General features: G+C 39.8%; 1 pseudogene; it reads right to left on the minus strand.

Annotated features, from left to right (window-relative positions):
- Positions 1-1,339: 1,339 nt before the first annotated feature.
- Positions 1,340-21,043, minus strand: LOC122013451 (annotated as a pseudogene).
- Positions 21,044-21,450: the final 407 nt, after the last annotated feature.

Genomic DNA, 21,450 nt, shown 5'->3' on the forward strand with positions numbered 1-21,450 from the left:
TTCCAAAATCTCCATATCCACGTCATCTTTCAATATTCTTTTTTATAAAAAATAAATATTTTAGATTAAGAAATATTTTTAAAAATTATTCTCATAAATATTTCCTATTGGATTGTCCTGAGACTACGCTACAATGAAAAAATGTCAAGTTGTTACCAGACATTTATAGTTTGATTTTCAAATACGATAAATTTTTTTCAAATGGAATACGTAATTATAGAATATTGAACTTTTTAATTATCTATCGTGAGCATTTCTTAATTTATTTTACCATCGATGAAAAATCAGATCAATTGCTTTAAATTTGATATTACCTAGTTCAATATACTGAATTGTCCTGAAAGAGAATAAATGAAGAGAATAAATCTAATAGAATATACATTAAATAGAAAATAAAAACAAAAAGCAAATATATGGCAATTACTCCTTGGGTGATTGTGTTGGCCCCAACACCATCATCAGTCCGGCCCGAAACTATCACAAAGAAGATAAATTATTCTAGTTGATAAAAAAATTTTATAGAATCAAAATCATCCCCGTAATTAATCAATTCAAAAAATGAATTATCTAATACTAACTAAAAATAAAATAAAATTTATTATGACTCCTACCGTTTCTTTAAAATATATTAAAGTACAATTTTATTGTTAAATTGTTTTTCATAATTCACAAACTATAAAACATGTAAACAATTTATAATAAGTTGACCAAAATCCTATATATATATATATATATATATATATATATATATATATATATATATATATATATATATATATATATATATATATATTAAAAATTATTATATTTAACAGTTCGAACGCAAAATCAATAGGAATATATATATATATATTAAAAATTATCAATAAAAATATTAATTGATAATTACATTCAAGAATTATTATATTTAACAGTTCGAACGCAAAATCAATAGGAACTACATTAAACGAAATCAAATCAACAATTTAAACTTGATTTCAATGCAATTTATATGTTAATTTGATTGAGATAGATTTTTAATAATTGATAAAAGTAAAGAGATAAGTTAATTCACAAACCACCATTCTGGTAAACATAGGTTTTCAAGAATACTGCTACCTTTAAATTATTCAACAGTCTAAGAGATCAATCAATATGGTAATCAAATTATTTATATGGTGTAATACAGACGCACCAGACATTTTTATATTGACTAGATCGAAGGATGTGCAATTTATTAATAAAACTTGCATTGAAAGGATGGTTTAATACGGACGAAACATGAACAATTTATTATCCTCTCTCTATAGAATAATAGAAAGGAGTTGCAAAGTAAAAAACCTATATCTATATTGACTAAGCTAGTGAAAACCAGTGTCACTGACACATACTAAAAGCGAAAATAAAATAGTCAATCTGGAAGTTTTTTTATATATATAAGTCGCCGACAGTCATGTTGCTTTGGTAGATAGTTCAAAAGAAACGCCTCCTGAAACTTCTGGCAGTTGCCTGGTACGAGTTCAAGAGCAGTCCGACGCCAATCCCTATCCCCACACACATTCCAAGGCCTATTCCAAGTCCATCCAGAAAACCTGCCTTGAACCATAGTTGTCCATCATCTTCGGAGTACCAACCTTCAGGATTGTAGTTGTGTTTGGCGGCCATAGTTGGACTGTACTCGTCAGTTTCATTCTCTGCCGCCTGCAAAGGTTTTAGATTGATCAAGCACTGAACAATCTGGAATTAGAAAAGGGAATGGCCGAATGGGGAAGGAGCTCAATACGGAAATGTGATGTGCATATTCTTTATGCCTTCTCTTAAAGAAGTTGCATCAACCAAGCCTCCATTGTCGTTCTTTATTATTGACATTCGGTAGCATTGCTAATAATAAGCGGAGTCAAATAAGACCACAAAGATTGAATTACAGATTTGTTCAAAATTGAAGTGATTATGATAAGCAAAGCATCAAAAATATAAACACAGTGCACCTCAGTTATAGCTTGGGCAATTAGGAGTAATTAAAAAGAGAACTTAAGTAAGACTACTGCAGCAAATAGATCATAAGGTAAATACAGAAAGAAAAAATTATTGGCCAAGAAGTCTTCTGAAAACTAGATAGAAATGTATTTTTGTATTGTTTTTTTAGAAGCATAATGTAGGCACCACGACAGACTAGGCTTACACCATGGTATGGCAATCAAGTTTTAATGATAAGCAAGACAATTACCAAAACAGAGATTCGAATTTTGATGACAAATAAAAGGATTCAGTGAAAACAAATCTTATACGTAATAGCAACCAAAACATAATAACACCAATGATCAAGGAGACAAACAAGAAGTAGAATCAATTGACGCAGATGGCATAAACATATTAATGGAGAAACTAGGAAATAATAACAAATTCTTCAATGATAATTGAGAGTGGCGCATTCGGCTGTCATACAGTATCTCCAAACAAAAAATATTTTCTTATTTTGGTCCATAATGTACATTATATAATTAAACTAAACACATTGAGCTCCCATAAAAAAGCAAACGATAACCTGGAAATCAAATGTAGATGAAGTATGCTGAATCCAAAAGCATGCTGTTGAAGAAACAAAATGTCTAATTGTTAGCCCCAACACAGACTATCGACCTACAGATGCAGTGAGCCATCAAATGTTAGACTGTGTTGTATAATTTAATGCAAACATTCAGAAAGTTGCACCACCATGTGACCGTACGTGCATCCCATGATTGACTTAAATTCGAGGGCTTCTTTTATTAGTGAAATTGTTTAACAATGGCGTACTGGAAGCATAGCAGGTCTGTTGGTATGTAAAGAGGAGTAATAAGCCCTGACTAGTCCGAAATTGTTCATCAAATCAAAATATTTTAATATATTATGGTCAGATGATAACAGTTATTCTGTATCAGATGAGATGATGAAAAAAAAGATCCAACCTTGATAAATGAAGTCAGCATTTTTACATGAATATAGAACTATAAATGACATAGCTCTTTTAAAGAGGTGCATTAAACCAGAAATCTCCAATTAAAAGTCCAGATATAGAAAAACTCAGATTTGTGCTTACTGTTAATGATAGTGAGATTTCATGAGGTTCGAAGCCATCGTTCTTTGCTGGGTCTCCATCTGTGGCTTCTTCTTCCTCTGGGATCGCGTCCAATGTTCCCAGCCTAACAGAACCCAATATGGGACTGAGCTGAATAATCTGCGTGAGAATCAAAGGAACACCAGCAAAACACCCAGCAACATAGACCTCGATGGAGGGAGATGATTGAAACCCAGACTTAGGAGGTTGCGGGAAAATAGAAGACCCGATTGAAGCTGCAAAGTAGCAATCCATGTTCCAGCCTGTCTTGGGATCTCTCACTGATGACGGTAACTGATGGTGGTCGAATCCAATCGCCCTGTTGCTCCTAGGTGCATCCGTCCAGTCCAACGAGACACATAGGATGAGATTGCCCCGATCATCGCTTACATCGAAATATACAGCTCCGGTAAGGCGAACGCAGTCGGTACTAATGTACGTCACACCCGCTGCATCACGATCGGTGCGGTTGCGTCGGAGGCGGATGGTTGTAGGCTTGGATGCGGGGATGCGCGCGCCGTTGATTTCGAGGTCCGTGCCCCGGTCTGGGAGGTGCGAGAGGGCGAGGAAGGGCGGAGCGGCGGCGGAGGCGCAAGGGAAGACGCGGACGTAGAAGAGACGTATCTCGAGGTTCATCACGTACGGCTCACACAACTGGGTCTTTATAATCGGATTCGGTGGAGGGCTAGGGTTCATGGGATTGCTGGAAGACGAGGACAACTTAGAGAAAAAGACGAAAAAGAAATTCCAGATTATTTCTTCTCGTTTGGCACCGCGCCCACCTTTTTAGTTCCCTCGAAATTGGCCCTTTATAGGAGAACCATGGCCGTAAATACCAATTATACTCATCCGGAGATAATAAGGTAAATCACAAATAATTACCATATGGAAATAATACAGGATCCTCCCTAAGATGTTAGCGAATTAAATATTTATATTTTGTAACTAATTAAGCATTCATTAGCGCAATCAAAGTTGGAATATTTGGAGACATTCCAATTTCAATATCCTATTGGAAGGGGATATTTTAAAGATATTTAAAATCATTTTTTGGAAAATTTAGGAGATTTGGTGGTAGAATTTAGAATATTTAAAATTGAGATATTTGATAGGAGTATATTTAGTTGGTAAAATATTTTATTATAAAATTTAAAATATTTATGGAATGAGATATTTGAATGATAATATATATATTTGAGAAATATCTTCATATACTGTACTCAATTACACGGACTCATGAAAATCGGAGTAAAAATTAAAATTTTTATAATTTTAAGAAATTTAAACTGATCTGCAATTCAATTATAAAATATTAATCTAATAATTAAATTAAATCCGATTTAAACACTTTAAAACATTAATAAATTATTGGTTTTGGAAAAAAATATTTTCCTTATAATCTATATATTTTTATTTTTTTATTCAACATCTGACATGTAAAATTTTACGGTCAAGGCATTCTTCTATAGCCAATTAAACATGTAATAAAAAATATCAAACAATTATCCCAGATGTAGTAAAGTAATCAGAATATTAAAATTGGAATCCCGAATAAAATAAATATTTTAAAAGGTAATTTTTGAGAGGGGCGGATCCTCTAGTCCGTAAAGACTGGATCACTTCATGGTCCAACCTTTGTATTGGTGGAGGATAATGGACCCCTACCTGTTAATAGGTGGGGGTCATTGCCTACCGGGACAAGGGAACCAAAGGATCCAGTCCCACTTTTGAATGGGCGTATGTACAAAGATAGTCGATTAGAAACGTAGGTATGTAATGAGCTGAAAGAAGATTTTTTACTATTCTATAAAATTAAGAACGTTAATGTCGGATCGAAAAGGGATTTTTGGTATTGACCTTTTAACGCTCAAGTTAATATTTGGCTCGGTAGAGAGGAATAGTAACAATGAAAAGTAGTGAAAAGTGTGTAGCACAATGAAACATCGCATTCCTCCATTTGTAGATGAAGATCTCCTTTTATAATGTTACTGTAGCGTATGTGCACGTATCTCCAAATAGATGTATGTTTTCCAAAACGTTCTAGGAAAAGATAATTCAAAAAATATCACTGTCACCTTTCCTTAAGCGGACATTCAAATCTCTGATGTGACAAGTTAGAAGTTCTAAAGTACTATTTATTTGCTGGACATTGTCTGCTATCGACGGCATAAGCTTCTCTAAAAGAGTACGATAAGACAAGTGGGTCTCGCTGTAGGCCGATTGACTATGGGCCAGTCGATCAGATGCTCGTCCAGCCTTATAAGATACAACACCTGACTCAGTGCTTACTCAATTTATCCCTGGAACTGAGCGAAGGAAAATTGAGACCAATCGATCTTGAGATCTAATTGGCTCCAAGAATTCATTATTTACCTATGAGGATAGCTTGCTGAGCCACAATTGTTATGCTAACTCTGACAGAGCTAGAGGTCCGATCGGGCACTCATAACTAACCAATGTGTAATCTGATCGAGCCACCCATATTGTCATAGGGGACTTTGACTTCACATTGACTTTTACTGCCACGTCAGCTAACCTTCACTGCTTTGACTCCTGCTTTTGGGGTGTCATCTTCATTGTCGTATCATAAGAATTCCCCTCAAATCTAGTCGAAGGAGGTTCTATATCCGACTGACTGGAAATTAGTATTTTATGCACCTCTTCTCCCCGATTGGGCATTCTACGACTTAGGGCCACCGCTTGGCTTGTACAATCAGTGCCTTTCTGATCTCCTTCTCGAGCGGTTACCCATACTCAATGCCTTTTAATTGTTGCTGACATCACCATAATTTCTTAGAAACGGTTCAAATTGTTAGTATGTGCACTTATGTGCCAAAACACTCTTATGAATTTATGAATAATCATTTCATAAAGACAAGTATTCATCGTTAATTATTTATTTTTCTGTATGTATATGATTAATAATAAAGTTCCATAGATTAACGAGTATATTAATCTAAAAACAATTTTAATTGGATAGATATCTAAAGGAGACATGGATATCTAGATCAACGTTGAGTATGACTAAGTCGAGATAGACCAAGGGATGGATATCCAAGTTATACTTAGGGGTGCCTTAAGTTTAGAGGTACACTGGACACGACCTGCTTAAGAGGAGACCACATATTAAGCATCATTGGTCATTCCTCTTATGAATGAGTGTAACTAATCTTTTGACTTAAGACCTTCATTTATTCTATACGTGGAGTTATGTGCTTTAACGCCGTTAAAAATAATCTTTAATCAGATTGTGATTAATATGATAGTTGGGTGTATGACAAAGTGTAGAGATAATAATATTGAGTCAATAAAGGATTCATCGCTTTCTTGGATTAGGAGTTAACATCCTGGTCGCTTGATAGAGATATTAGTAACTCAAAATCCATGGCCATGGGAGGAATGATTTATCATTCAAGAGGAGTCTATTATATCTTAGAAATCAAGTAAAATAATTAATTTGGTAATGATGCATAATGTACCAAATTAATTGGGATGTGAACTTAGATGAATAGATTGAATTACACAATATGTGGTTTATAGTTTATGACTGACATTAATTTTATCGTGTTGGGTGACTAAAAATTGTTGCTAGATATTTACCTTAGTCTGTGTATGGATTTACACTGTCTTCGTGTATAAAACCTAGAGGATCGCACGCATAGCACGTATACATGAACATTATTTATGATTGATTATTTTAGTGAATATTAAAATTAATCAATTTTACTATTTCTGAATTAGAATTAATTGGATTATTAATTAATTTTGAAATATCAGAAGCTAGTCAAGATCAGGATCAAATATGGATTTATTTGATACAAAGAAAAGAGAATTCGAATAGGCATAATCATGATGATTAATGGAGAATTCGAAGAGTCATCATAATGATGATTAATGAAGCATATGAAGAGTCACACCTCTTTATATTCCTTGGAGGTTATAAGTAGTCATCCTTGGAAAGATCCAAGTGAGGAACTTTTCTCTCCATTTCTCCCTCGACTTCTTCTTCACTTTCTTCAATTGGAAGAGATCGGTAATGCTTTTAAGACTTTGTTAATCCAAGAGGCTAACACCTAACGAATCATGTTAAGTTCGAGATCTAGTGTACATGGATACCGCTAGAGGAGTCACACGTGGGGCTCTTATCTGTCAATAATATTATTCACGACTATCGAGGAGTCGATTCACGACTATCGAGGAGTCGAGGTATGTTTTTATGCTATTTTGTATAAAACTATATGTACCGCGAAGAAATCCATGATTTAGTATATGTATTCTGTTGCGCTCTGATTCCAACATAAATCCCTTACCATTAATGTAAAACACGTCGACCATGTTTTTTTAATTATACGTTTCCATTCCTCATTAATGTCTCTTGTGGTTGAATGTCATGTGTCACGATCTTCTGCTGCCAGATGTATGATATAACAGACGACTGCTGGAATCTGATGTGACGGCTACCTTTTCAAATTCGACGGCCCAGATTAAGCCTCGTTTTCCCAAGCCCTTGATCGGATGGATATAACCACCGACTAGGCATTTTAAAGCTTTTACTTCTCCTTCTCCTTCTCCTGTATCGCCTTCTGCTCCACCTTCCTTTGCTTCTGATCTTTGCTTCCTGCTTTATGTTCTCTGTCGGTGATCCTCTTCCCGTAAGTTCTCTCTTCTTTCTCTTTTCGATCTTTGATCTTCATCCTTTCTCCTATAACGCGCTCTCTTTCTCCTCCCTCGACTATTCCCGAGTTAGTACCTAATTCCTTTAGGCTACTGTGCGAAGTCGTAGTATTGTTTTGTGTGTACGGAATTCCTCTCGTATCTCGTATTTTCCATTATTTCTACTACCCAAAATTATCTGAGCCAGGGACTTTTCTTGTCCGAGCTGTCGACCAAGGCAACCATAGCACAACCCATCTCCTACTTGATGCCACCATCGGCTAATCCAGCGACCCCTACTTTGATTATCTACTCCACCCCTTTATCCAAGTCCAAGGTCAAGGTTACTTCATAACCCTTCGATTTGAGCGGCTGTAGACATATCACGACCATAATCAAGTTACCAATCGACAACTGGCTCAATCTAGACGATGTTGAACCATGCTCCCCCGACCACAAGATCATAATTCAAGGGCCCTTGGCCCAGACTTGGGCGGATGCTTGGGCTAGGGTGGCGACAATTCAGTTCGGGCACCTTGCTGACAACTTCATCCAAAAATCTACTAGGGTAACTTCTTCTATTCTTTCTCATTTATGTTTCCCGATCAGACCTAATTAACATCTTTTTTATCCTGCCATTTTTGGATGGAAAGTCTTGCTATGTTCCAGAGGTTGACTTACCTGGAGCATGAAAACAAGCAGCTGCAAGCCCCGTCAAGGAAGCGAGCGCCTTACAAGCTCGGGTTGTGGAATTAACTGTTGAAGTGACCCAACTGAAGAAAGACTTGGACACTACCTCTGAGCAGCTCTTAGGGTCCGAGCAGGCACTGATAATAGAGGAAAAAAAATCATGATCAAGCCCTTTAGCTCGACCGGTTGACCAAGCAAGCTCATAATTTTGAGGCAAAGATCAATTGCGACTGCTAGGAAGCTTTGGGACATCGAGGACTTAGATATAAAGAATAAAGAAGTCCGGGTCTTGGCCAAGAAACTTGAGGAAGCAGAAGCAACCTTGGCCATAGAACAAGTCAGCCGAATGGCAGAGTAGGCGGTCCACAAACTCCAGCTCGATGAGCAAAAATGAGAAATCATTGAAAAAGATACTAAACTTTTGGCATTGGAAGCCGCGCTGGAGGCCTCCGAAGGCCAATTCAGTAAGTTCAAGGAGAAGGAGCCCGGTCGGCTGGAGGCTTTCAGAGTCGAATACCTTCGCTCAAAGGCATTCAACCAAATGCTGACCGATCAGACCCTCCGACTGTTTGACTATGGCATCGATGGGACCCTTCAACAGTTAAAAGAGGGCAGCTACCTTTCCATAGAGGTTTTAGAGACGTTCATTAAGAGGGAGAAGATCGTGGATTCACTCCCTGATGTCGTAGTTGTCGATCTAGCGTAGCCGATCTGGCGTAGTTTTTCTCTTGACTTTATCAACAACCTTTAGTATCAACCATGCATTTCTTGTAAGAATTTTCTAAGTTCAACTCAATGCAGGCCCGTTCTATTTATAGAGTTTTCGATATGTAGATGCGCTAATTGATAACTTACTTTTAGTATTTGAGACTTAGCTTTTTCGGTCTACTCGCACAATACGGAGCGCAAGAGCAAAGCTTGCTCAAGACTCGACCAAATGGCGCGAGAGTCTTTGACTCTTAGACATTAGGGTTTTGCTCACTTATAACTCGGTTAAACAGCATGAGAGTCTCGAGGAGTGAGAGCATGCTCACTTATAACTAGGTCGAACAGCACAAGAGTCTTTGACACTTAGGCGCGAGGGTTTTGCTCGCTTATAACTCGGTCAAACGGCACGAGAGTCTGGAGTCTTCGTGCGAGGGCATGCTAGCTTATAGCTCAACCAAATGGCATGAAAGTCTTTGACACTTAAGCACAAAGGCTTTACTAGCTTATAACTCAATCAAACGGTGCGAGAGTCTTTAACACTTAGGCACGAGGGCTTTGTTTACTTATAACTCAGTCAAACAACACAAGAGTCTAGGACACTTAGTTGTGAGGCATGCTCACTTATAACTCATCCAATCAGCTCGAGAGTCTGGAAGCTTCGCGTAAGAGCAAACTTGCTTATAAATCGGTTGAACGATGCGAGAGTCTGGAACATTTATTCGTGAGGGCATGCTCACTTATAACTCGGTTGATCGACTGGAGAGTCTCGAAGTTTCGCGTGAGAGAAATCTTGCTTATAACTCGGCCAAACAGCGTAAGAGTATTTGATACTTAGGCACGAGGGTTTTGCTCGCTTATAACTCGGCCGAACGGTGTAAGAGTCTGGGACACTTAGTTGTGAGGGCATACTCACTTATAACTCAATCGATTGGCTTGAGAGTTTGGAAGCTTCGAGAAAGAGCAAGCTCGTTTATAACCCGGCCGAATGACTCGAGAGTCTGTAACACTTAGTTGTGAGAACATACTCACTTATAACTCGGCCGATCGGTTGGAGAGTCTGGAAGCTTCGCGTGAGAGCAAGCTCGCTTATAATTCGGTCGAAAGGCGCAAGAGTCTAGAACACTTAGTAAATTTTTATTCAAGTCTTCTTGCATTAATAGAACAGATATTTTTATAATTTACATAAATTCAATTGCAAACTTACTACCTAGCCTGATAGGCTGTAGATGGTTTGTGCTCCATGGTTGGTCCAGATAATAAAATCTCGAGTTGATCTGTATCATTTTATATTGTCCACTGTCAGGGCTAGGTGAATTTTGCCCTCTTAGCCTCCGCATGTTGGACTACATGAGCTCGAGGCTCCTGATGTTGTTGTACTGCACTTGTTTGAGGCCCTTTTGACAACTGATGGGTGTGACCCGCTCGGCGCTCTGGAACAGCCGCCTGCTCGGGAATCACTAATCAAGCCATTATAAATCAACAAGTAGCTTTGCATGTGAAGCCGATTCATTTTTTTTAATTAATATTAAGTGTCGGACTTACCCCTTTTTAATTGATATTAAGTGTCGGACTTACCCCACTAAAAGATGATCAGTTCTATATAAATTTTTGATCGATCATTAGAAAAACATTCACAATAAATAGCTCAAAGATCTTAGAGTCAAATCTTAACGTTGACGTGTCTAAATCCCTACGGTTGGTGGGACATAAATCCTTACGAAGTTAGTTGGTTTCATAAAAATTTTTTATCGACTATTAAGATAAATTAAAAAATGATCATAATAGATGACCTACCGGTATAACATTCTTAAGTCAATTTTTCATTGAGAAAAATATATTTGTCAATGGAACTCGAATCTTAGATGCTACTCATCATTACCCCGGGCACTACAAGAAAAGTTAGGGTTACCGGCCAATATTTTCCATCCAAATTAATTTGGTCGGTAAACATTTAAAATTACCAGCCAAAATGAATTTAGATGTTAAATAATTATAATTAACGACTAAAATTTATTTTGGCAAGTAATTTTAAATATTACTGGCCAAAGTTAAATTTGGCCGGTAATGTATATATTTTTTTGCTGTCCAAATATGATTTGGCTGGTAATATTTAAGCTTTTAACGAAAGTTAGATTTAGTAAGTAATATTTAATTTTTTACTAAACAAATATATTTAACTAGTAATGTGTAATTTTCTATGAGCCAAAATTAAATTTGCCTAATAATATTTAATTTTTTACAAACCATAGTTATATTTGGTCAGTAATTTACTGACCAAATCTATTTGGCCGATAATAAGAAATTTTCTACTAGCCAAAATTAGAGTTGGCCCGTATATTTAATTTATTACTGACCAAAGTTGATAATATTTAATTTTTGCACTAACCAAATTTATTTGATCTGTAAATTTTTACAGACAGATAATATTTAATTTCTATTCGTTATTTTAATTTTTTACTAAACAAAGTTATATTTGTCAAGTAAATTATAATTTTGTTATGAAAATTATATTTGACTAGTAGTTTTTAACTAAAGGTGTAATTGAAACGAGCTGAGTTGAACAATAAAGAATTCAAGCTCGGTTTAATTGATTTTTCCCTATGCTCAAGAATTTGTTTGCATTTAAAATATCAATCTAAAAATTCATTTAAAAATATAGCCAATAATTATATTAATTTTGATTGTTAAAAACATTTAAAATATCATCCTATTTTTTTAGTGATTTCTTTTTAATATTTGAATAATATTTATATTAATATTAGCTAGTAAAAAATTTTAAAAATCTACTTTATTTTGATATATTTTTCAAAAATTTTACTATTTAAATTTTTATTTTTTACAATTTTATGATAAATTTTAATAAGATTATGGATAAAAATTTAATAAATAATTATTATAATCAACAATAATCAATTTTTAAGTTCAACAATAATTATATTATTATAAAACTATTTTCTTTCATTTTTTATTTTTTTATGTTAACATTTATTTTATTTTTGTTTACACGTCCCTTTGGAAAACCCTTCATCTTCCTCGTCAAAATACTAACTTTTAATTCCATATCTTTATTTACACCTCTATACTTCTCAACGAAAACCCTTCATATTTTTTTTAAAAAAAAATTGAGTTTTTATTTCCGTCGCTACTCTCCTTCCTCTTCCCTTCCCCGCGCACATCCGGACGTTGTTGTCACAGTAGTCGCCCAACCTCCGTCGTCACACCTCCATCTACGCCATCTGCTAACGGTGACGTCGCATTCCTCTCACGACACTGCACCTCATCACACTATTTTTTTTCTGGCAATGTTAGTTGGCGATCCCTGCACCTGTCTAATAATCTTACTGTATCAGTTTCATATTGCTAGTCAATTTGACTTGCAGATCTATTTAATCACCCGCTTCACCCTCTATGCTTCTACAACATCCACCTCTCCTACAAGTAGACGTCTTTCACCTTTCAGTCTTATTATTTGCCCCTTGGAAAAATATATTACAGATTTGATTCATCTCTTTTGTCATTTAAGTGACAACTTAGTCTCCATATTATTCTGAAAAAGTTAGGCGATCTTCCCTCTGGTAACACCAAGGTGACAATTTTTTTCTAAATTTTGAATATGGCTCCTGGCTCAATCCCTTTTAGCAGGACATTACAAGCTTAGATTTTAGTACGCCATACGCCATTGATTTGATCAAGATCGGCCTGTATTGATTTCTTACAAAAGGTTTGCATATCATGGCACCTAGTTCATCATCCATCTTATTGATAAACTCATTATTCAAAATAACTTTGTTTATGCATAATTTAACCATCATTTATCATGTAAAAATAACAACAACAACAATATATATGATGACGATGTTAATTTATAGGAGCATTATTACTTATCAATACTTTTAGAACGAGATAATGATACAACATTACCATTATTTGAGAGATATGAGAGGAATAAATGCTAGTTGAGGAAATTGAAATGTAAACTAAACCAAATTTAGTATTATAAGTAGATCTAGTGTATAATTAATAGTCACGAATTGTTGAGCATGCTTACTCTTATTCATGACTATTATTATTTGGATATGCATCACCGATTGCTGAGCATATTTATATCTATATACTATTTTTCGATCTTTTTATTTAAATTATTAACCTACTAAGTTTTTTTTATAGAAACTTTTTTTAAAAAATAGAAGTGATGCAGTGGTGATGAGGGGTCCCACCCCGCTATTACGGTGGAGGTCAATGGAGGTCAAAGTCAAGACGGTCAATGGACGGATGGACTTGACCGATCGGGCGGGGTATATTCCGACCGTGGGTTGAGCACCGACCCACCATCTACAACACGGAATAATCAAACCGACGCTCAAGGGACGCGTAGAAGCCGAGCGGCCATCCCACTCAGCCCAGCAACGGGTGACACAGACCGAGCGGCTCTCCCACTCGGCGCGATAGTGAGCTTCTGGTCGAGCGGGCATCCCGCTCAGCCCAGCAATGGGCGACACGGACCGAGCGGCTCTCCCACTAGACGCGACAGTGAGCTTCCGACCGAGCGACCATCTTGCTCGGCCCAGAATGAACGACGCTCGGGCAGGGGACTTTTAGCCGAGCGGTTATCCCGCTCGGTGTGACAGCAGACACAAGGATATCAGAATCCTGGCCGAGCGACCATTCCATTCGACTAAGCAACAGACACAGTAAGGTATTATTCGATATCCTTTTGGGAGCTAATAACGCTGATAGGCGGCATGATCAGACAGAGGATCATATGATGGAAGCTTTCACTGTCGCTTCAGAGGTATGCTTAGCCCGTTAAGGTACTGTGTCAGGGACACTTTACTGACATGTCTATTCAGGAAAATCTTGGGATAGCGTGCCCGCATTAAGAAGCATGCACACACGCTACAGGAGCCCTATATAAAGGGGGGGTCCAGGTATCGATGGAGGTATGATTCTCTCGCAATTTCTACTGTTGAGCTATAGTTCATTTCGCTTCTTACTTTGTCGAAGACTGACTTGAGCGTCGGAGGGCCATCGCTGGGGACCCCTTCCCTGGCTCGGCACTGACGCTGCTTGTATTACAAGCAGAAGTGAAGTCCACCGGAGGTCAGCGGGAGCGCCACGTCCCCAGCATCCGTCTCTTCGACTTTCGAACAGGATCATATTTGGCACCGTCTATAGGAACACCACCTGAATTCAAGTCGAGGAAATGGAAGACGTTGGACGACTAACCACCGTTACGCTCACTCAGGAAGAGCTGGAGATGCTTGTGCAAGCATGGGTAGTAAAGATAATGGAGCAACAACAATAGCAAGCACTAGCCGATCGGCCAGCACCGCAACCTACAACCTCGGCGGCCGATAAGCGAGCAGGGCAAGAAGAACAAGCGAAAAACTCTCCGTATAGGGGCAGAACTGAAGGTCGACAGACACCCAAGGGAAAGCGCCACCCGCGCGGATCCCCTTTCATCGAGCTCTATTCCAAACCCCCTCGGAGATAGCTCAAGCACATTAGGAGCGGGGATCTTCTTCTGACGAGGCGCTCGTTCGGGACGCGTGAAAAGGAAAAGCACCCCGAGGCGTTGCGTCCCTCGAACGAATCAACAGGCACATATCAGAGGAGATCTTACAAGACCCTCTGCCCCGGCATTACATCCGTTGGTGATTGGGACGTACAATGGGACAATCGACCCAGATAATCATCTGGATCAGTTCGATAATGAGGCTACGTTGCACCAGTACACAGACGGAGTGAAATGTAGAGTCTTTCTCACGACTCTCTCCAGATCGGCGCAGCACTGGTTCAAAAGACTGTCGGACAGCTCGATACGAAGTTTCAAAGACTTCTGAACCGCCTAACAACACCACTTCACCAGCAGCCGACGCTATCAAAAGACAAGAGTCAGCCTCTTCGCCCTGAAACAAGGGCCCAAGGAAGCGCTTCGAGCGTACATCCAACGCTTCAACCAAGTGGCCATGGATATCCCCTCAGTCTTGTCCGAGACCATGATGAATGTCTTCACCCAGGGGCTCGCCGAAGGGGATTTCTTTCGGTCACTCATCAGAAAGTCACCCCGGGACTTCGACCACATGCTGAAAAAGTCCAACGAATACATCAACGTGGAAGAAACCCAGACGGCCAGAAGAAAGGAGGCGTTGATCGAGCATTCGGCGCCGATCGAGTGTCGACCGGCCAACAACCATCTGCTGCCCAAGGGTCCGAGGGTTGAAGGGGCACGGATGCACCAAGAGACCAGGGTGCACGCCGTACAACATGTGGCGTCTGATCGGCTTAAGGCGTCAAAGGGCAAGGTATGGACGCCTATGTTTTGTTCATTCCACCAGTCAACGACGCACAATATGTGAGACTGCCGAGGACTGACGCCGATCGTCAGCCGACCGGCCCCCAGAGGATATCATCGTCGCTCCCCATCACCCGATCGACGGGATCGTCACCTCTCAACAGAGCGTCGAGAAAAAAAGAAGGGAGCCCGAGCGCCATCACCATCAACGGAGGGAGGAAGTCAATCCCTCCAGGATCCCGACTGAGCGGAATAGGACGTTCGCCCGAGAAGAAGAAAACAGGAACAACGCTTCCCGGGGTGAGATAGGCATGATCACAGGAGGGCCGACCGACGACGACTCCAACCAGGTCAGAAAGTCATACGCTCGGCAATTGGAGATCCATGCCGTAGGGTGCAGCAAGGAGACGGTCAAAGGGCCTCAAATCAGCTTCGACCCCAGCGATCTGGAAGGGGTCGAAATTCCTCATGATGATGCTTTAATCATCCGAACGGTGATCACCAACTACACCATTCACCGAACTTTCGTCAACATAGGGAGTTCGGTGAACATCATTTTTAAGAAGGCGTTCGATCAACTGCAGATCGATCGCAGCGAATTGCTGCCCATGGCACCCCCACTCTATGGGTTCACGGGCAATGAAGTCTTGCCAATCGGCCAGGCAAGATTAGCTATCTCGGTGGGAGAGGAGCCGTTGAGGAGGATCCGGACCACCAACTTCATATGATCTCTCAAGGGTATCCCTTCAGTCATGGTGGTCGTCATTAACTTTCTCATGGCCTCCTGCCTGGCAACCCGATTCTGATATCCAAAGAGTTCCTTGAGATTGAGCATCATGTCATAGGCAGCAGTACATTTAACATAGAAGCCAAAATATAACATAGGTTATGATACTAATGTTGCAACACATTTACCATAGAAGCCAAAATATAACACCGCGTCATCTCATCTGTCTTGACCCATTTCCTATGTCTCTCTATCTCCTCTTCACTAAAATCCTTATCAGGCATCCTAGGACAGACCTCAAGAAGTACGAACTTGTATTCTTCAGCAGTTAATTTGGACTAGTAAGTTTGTTTTCTTTTAAAATAACAGCAAGAAGATTGAAAGTCATTTTGAAATTCTGAGAATTACAAAATAAAATATTTGGTCAAAACTTTAGAATTTAAAATAATATTGATTCCTCAAACAATATAATTTAAATTCACCAACACCTCAAAACACCGTGAATTTCGTATGCCACGATAGTGTGGACGTATACTAATTCAAACATTTGTAAGAGAATGGTTTACCCATTAATTTTATTATCTTGTCAACCTAACTTTATGACAAATAAAATTAATAGTTAGTTTATCTTCGATCACACAAATAATAGCAATGACTCCGATGAAGAGGATATTATTAAATGCGCCTAAGTATATACCATTACTTGATACTTAGTCCATTAATTAGGATTGTGCCCCTTCAGATGGAGAAGATCACACAAACCTAAATAATTTCCTATAATCATCCATAGAGGAAGTTTGATCTAGTGATCCATAAACAAACTCATCCGATATGGAGGAAGACACTTAAAGCCAACGAGCAAGTTTGAATGCATCACTTACAAACCAGTAATGAAGACCGTGGAATTTATTTAAATAATCCCTCTCCTACTTAGTTATTTAAATTGAGAAATTTTAACATGCACACACATCACAGCACATACATCACAACACACACATCACAGCACATAAAAACAACATATAAAGGCAATAAATATGAAAATAAAATTTTCAATTATTATGATATCATCCAACGCTGTCCTCCAATATGCCGCCAATGAATCGCTGTCCTCCAATGTGCCGCCAATGGATCAAGTCGTCGCGTCTATCTCGCTTCCTTCTCCGCCGGGCCTCCGGTCCTCAAAATAACACCATGCATAGCAAGGATACAAGCCACAATATAAAGAAATAAAATTTACATTTATTGATCCTATATTCCACAAAAGAATTTACATGTAATCTAGATCGAACAAAATGTAAAAATAATACAGCAATCGGTCGTATTTAATTATTACAATTATGCACACACAAACAACCTCGACATGTCCGAGGGTTCAAATCATACACAAACACACAAAGCCATAATAGTTGGACTTAGGACGCCTGTAACCACAGAGTTAATCTTTCTTGCACATCCTACTATTATCTGGCCTAAACTTATGTACAAACAGTGCATAATTTAACCGAAAACCTATCACAGAGAACCAGAAAACTCGCTCTGATACCACTTGAAAGCGCTGAAATTCCGTTCTGTTTCAATTTCCTTGTACAAAAAATTGTACAAGAACATAACTTTTTCTAGCAACCCGCATGTTCGATCAATCATGTGTTTGATCAATCAGGCAAGTTTTTGAATGATCAAAGCACACCTTGATCGAAGTACAAGATCACTGGCATCTTGTGTTGGTATTCCAAAAAATGATACAAAGAAAACTAACTAATTACGCAGCGGAATTAAGAACTAGTTGTATCTTTTCTTTGTAGCTAAAGACCTCTTGATCTTCTGTCGTATTCCTCTCCTCTTCTTGGACGTCATGTGGGCGACGATCTGCCAAGACAACACCACCCTCTTTCTCTTCTCTGTTTCCAAACCGCCGACTACAAAAGGAGGCTCTAGTATGGGGCACCTTCTAATCTTCTTCCTTCTCTTCTTCCTCTTCTTCCTCTTCTTCAAGCCGCCACCCACCAAGGGAGAAGGGCGCCGACCCTTCGCAATAGGTGAAGGGGCGCCGACCCTTAGCAATAGGTGAAGGGGTGCCGACCCTAAGCAAGAAGGAAGGGGGGGAGGGGCACCGGCCATAAGGAGGAAGGAGATGAGGGGCGCCAACCACAAGGGGAAGGATGTGTGCCGTCGACCTTAGGAGGAGAGAAGAGAATTGTAGAAAATTAGGTTTTAGGGAGCATCACCTACTCCTTTTATAACCTTTGCCGTTTGTTACAAAGAAAGAAAAATAACAGAATTCTGTTTAGAAAAAATCTCCCTTTCTATAACCATGTTAAACCAAACCAAGTTAAAGATGGGTGGATGCGAGACTTTATATAGAGGCTACAACAAGGACCTAGAGGAGGAATTGGTTTAGGCCTCCTGATGGGCTTGGGCTTCTTGTGTTTGACCCGAACACCCAATCCAAGCCCATCAATAATAACACATACCACTAAAGGGTTATTATTGAACTACCGCACCAATCTCATATTACAATATGGGTTCCTTCTTATCATAAGTGTGTTAATCTCCCCGTGTTTAAGATATCATATATCCGTTAATTAAATGAGTTACTGACAACTCAATTAATTAGCATCTGATTCCAAAAGTAGTACCACTCAACTTTATTATCATGTCGGACTAAGTCCACCTGCAGGATTTACATGATAATCCTTATGAGCTCCTCAAGGGGACATCATCAACCTAAATAATTAGGATACAGATTCCTTTTATAATCAACAACACATCGTATAAATAATACTATCTCTCAACTCATTGGGCCTATTGATTTAACGAATAAATCTCACTCATTGATAAGTTAAAGAAATAAATACTAAGTATACGCGTTTATTATTATATAGGGATTAAGAGGGTAGACATCCATAATAATAGAGGTTCTGTTCTTTTATGTAGTCAGTACAAATCGAACAACCTCAAATGGTCCTGCTCAATACACACAAAGTGTACTAGTGTAATTTTATAGTCAAGACAGACTAATACCAAATTACACTACAACCGTTCCAATGGTTTGTCCCAATCCATCTTGGTTGTGAGCTACTATTTATAATTTATATAGAACTGATAACATGATCTTTTGTGTGGCACCACACACCATATTATCTACAATATAAATTAAATGGACAACTGCATTGACATATATATAAATATAAAATACAGACATTTGACTAAGGTGATTCTCATTTCAAAATATTTTAAAATAGATGTTCATACAAAAGCTAGGCTTATAGTATACATCCCAACAAATCATATATTTCGTAGCTATTGTATGTTTGCCGAATACAGGGTCATGTTTGAATAAAAAAGCAAAGACCTCTTTAAGTGTGTCTCCATCAACGGTCGAGCGGCGACCTTAAACCCGGGTGCGAGTGCATATAAACCGTGGAGCGGCGACGTTAAACGCGGGTCTACAATAAACCATCGAGCAACGACCTTAAACCCTCGTCTCCATCAACCATCGAGCGGCGACGTTAAACCCTCGTCGCCACCAACGATTGAGCGGCGACCTCAAACCCTCGTCTCCATCAACCGTCGAGTGGCGACGTTAAACCCTCGTCTCCACCAACGGTCGAGCGACATCCTTAAACCCTTGTCTCCATCAATCGTCGAGCGGCGACGTTAAACTCTTGCTGGTCACAACGATCGAGCGACGACCTTAAACCCTCGTCTTCACTAGCGGTCGAGCGGCGACCTTAAATGCGAATCTACACCGAATCATCGAGCGACGACGTTAAAAATGGGTCTGCTTCGAATCGTCAAGCGACGACGTTAAACTCGGGGCTTCATCAAATAGATAAACAACAACGATAGGCCCAAGTCTACGCGGGTGGACGAATGGTTGACTACAAATAAGGGTTGCTCGAAAGCCCCCAAAATTGTAGATGAACGACCCATTCGGGAGAATGTACCAAAATACTCCAAACTCCGTGACTTAAAAAGAAAGGCAAATTGGGCAGACGCACATAAAAAACCATGGTTGACCGAAGGAATTATGGGACTACAATACAACCAAAGGAAGATCAGGAAGCTAACACAATAAGAAAAAGCCCGATCGAACGACCAGACATGCATTAATACTTTAAAGTTTACAAAGGGGAAATTACAAGGATAGAGCCCTCAGCCTCACTTTAAGTAATCTAATACGTCATCGAGCAGAGCAACTATCAGCTTGTCCTGGCTTAAGGCCTTGCTGGTCACAGCGGCCGACAGGTGGCCTCCCTCGTGAAGCTGACCGATCGTCCTTTCGATCGTCAAATCTAACAGTCGAAGGGCTCGATCTATGAATCTGTTGCAGAATGTGTTCGAACGGAGGTAGGCTTACTTCATGTTTTCAAACCTACTCCCTTCGGCATCCTAGTAAATCCACAGCGTCGCACAGGATCCCTCCAGCAGCGCCACACGGGATCCCTCCAATGCCGCACGGGATCCCTCCAGCTCACCCTTGGCGGTGGCTAGCGCGGCATCCTTGGAGGCCACCTGATGGCGGAGGGACTTTTCCTCAGTCGAGCAGCTGTTCCGCTCAACCACCAAAAAATCCTCGGCCTCCTTAAGCTTCTAAGCTAGGCTTCGAGTCTCCTTGTTCATCAAATCGAGGTCGTCGATGGCCCGTTGCTTCCTAGCGGTGGCAGACTCTATCTTCTTGTCGAAGGTGGTGACCTGTTTATTGAGTCGAGCTAGCATCACCTCCTGATCGGCAGATTTTTTTCCGCTCAGCCTCCATAAGTTTATTACTTTTCTCCAGGTTGGCCTTCAGCTTCTCGCCCTCAGAGATCGACGGCGCTTGGGAGGAGGAGGTGCCACTTGAGACCTTGAGTTTCTTGAACTCATCCTCCAAAAATGCAAGCCTGTGACACATGGCCAGGCTCTCCACCTAGTACTGTGGGAAAATAGAAAAAGGTTATGGCCGAACGGAGGTAAGCTATGAGTTTACATTAAAAAACTTACTCCAGTGGCTATTTGGGTGTGACTGTTAGCCAGGGCGCCTGGAGGAAGCATCGACTGCATGCCTGAGGTAGCGGAACGCGGAGATGGCTCCGCTCGGCGTTTCTTGCGCCTGGTCAGCGACACGTCAGAGGAGGCTGAGCCCGAGGGTTCCTCGACGGGAATGATGGGGCGCCGCTCCGGCTGAGGCTATGAGCTCGGGGTGGTCCCTCCGCTCGGTGCATGGCTGGCCGCACCTTCGGCCACTTCCACAGGCGTCTCCTCGCTCAACCCAAGTGGATCTTCGTGGGAGCCGACCGACCACAGACCTCGGCTCGCTAG

The sequence above is a fragment of the Zingiber officinale genome, chromosome 8B (assembly GCF_018446385.1).
Source record: "Zingiber officinale cultivar Zhangliang chromosome 8B, Zo_v1.1, whole genome shotgun sequence".
NCBI classification, from domain to species: Eukaryota; Viridiplantae; Streptophyta; class Magnoliopsida; order Zingiberales; family Zingiberaceae; genus Zingiber; species Zingiber officinale.